Source organism: Acyrthosiphon pisum, chromosome X (genome assembly GCF_005508785.2).
Source record: "Acyrthosiphon pisum isolate AL4f chromosome X, pea_aphid_22Mar2018_4r6ur, whole genome shotgun sequence".
In the NCBI taxonomy this organism is placed as follows: domain Eukaryota; kingdom Metazoa; phylum Arthropoda; class Insecta; order Hemiptera; family Aphididae; genus Acyrthosiphon; species Acyrthosiphon pisum.
The window spans coordinates 11,016,741-11,018,439 of record NC_042493.1 but is presented as its reverse complement, the minus strand read 5'-3'; positions in this window follow the sequence as shown (position 1 = coordinate 11,018,439).

Below are 1,699 nucleotides of genomic sequence, written 5' to 3'. Positions count from 1 at the left end.
CGAGAAGTGCTGGACCGATTTAGCTCATTTTGGTCTTAAATTATTTGTGGAAGTTCAGAGAAAGTTTAAAAGGTGAGTGAGTATGAAAATGTTCGGAATTAATGTTTTAATATTAAATTTAAATTTGCATGGTGTATTTCGGATATTCCCGTGACCGACCGCGATAGTAGGTTTCCAGCTACCTGTAACCTGACCCTTTTTCTTTTGTGTGTGTTTTATCGTCAACAGCATGTAGGTATGACTTGTTCCGAGAAGTAAAACTCGACAAGTTATCTATATTACAATCTATATAATATATTCCGAAATACCCAACCGATTTTGATATTATCACTGGAATGTGCAAGATACGTGTGCCATGTACGATAATGACCCAAAAATGACCCATTATGTTCATCTGTTATGAATTATCAAATTGTTTTTAAGGTGATCGTAATTACCAGGAGAAGGTTTTTACGAAAGAAAATTTTAGGAAAAGCCACCGGAGGAAATCTGGATTTAAAAAATACAACAGAGGAGTAATAGTGTATTATATATTCGTTGCTATTAGTTAATCGGGCATGTTTGTTGATATATTGTATTATTATTTTTTGTCAATATATATATATATGTTTGTGTGTAGATTAAACCTCTGGGAAGAAGACAGACATTGGTTTTTTTTTATTCATCTGATATTAGTAGTTATGTTAGGTTAGTTTTTTTTTTATTAATTGATTATATTAATCCACCATAGGTGGAATACGACAAACTTGGTATAACTTTAATACTTTAGAGCTAAATCATATACCTACGTAAAAACAGCACGGGGTCCGCGATCTACCGTAGGTAGATTGCCTACCTGATAATATACTGCTGCGAATCAGAATTTTTATTCCGGGAAACGGAAAAGTTAAGATTCATTTTGAACACCATACGCCGAATATTAAATAACGAATTGAAAAAAAGTTTGAGTCAAATAGAGTTGGTACATTTAACGGGAAATGAAGTGCACGGGATCAGCTAGTATAATATATAAATCGAAGATATATATAGATATAGATAGAGGAACATTGTATTTTTACCTTTGAAAAAGCCATTTTTGTTTTTAAATTTGAAATTTCGCCTTCGTTCTCAATCGTCCACGAAAACTTCTTGCGGTTACATATAAGCGAAGTCATGATAGATATTAAGACGAGCGAAATGACTATCAACACCACAACACAAACCATCATGAATTTCAGGATATCTTTTTCTTGAAGTGAATCTGAACCTGGTGTGAAAATTAATTTTATTTGTTATTAAAAATTTGGAAAAACTATTAAATAAGTATAGGTTTTATAAATGTATAACTTAAGGTAGTCGCTCACCTTGGATTTCCCCAGCTTTAACGTAATGCTTAATGTAGTCATGTATATAATCTGTGTAAAAAAATAAAAACAATAAATTAATGTGGTAATCTATTGAATAATTATAAATCACATTTTCCAGCTTTTTATCTTTTTACCTGAAAAAACGTCATGCAATATTGCAAGGTAAAAAATAAGGGATTTGTTATTTTTTGGGTGATTGTAAACTTTCCTGATCTTAATGACCTGTAAACTCTCCCGGGTCTACTCCAGTACTTCCTGTCGGGTACCTACATACTCCACATATAATCTCCACTTCGTTTTCACTTCGTTTATACATTTTATAATTTAATGTTTATAATAATATAAACATAGAC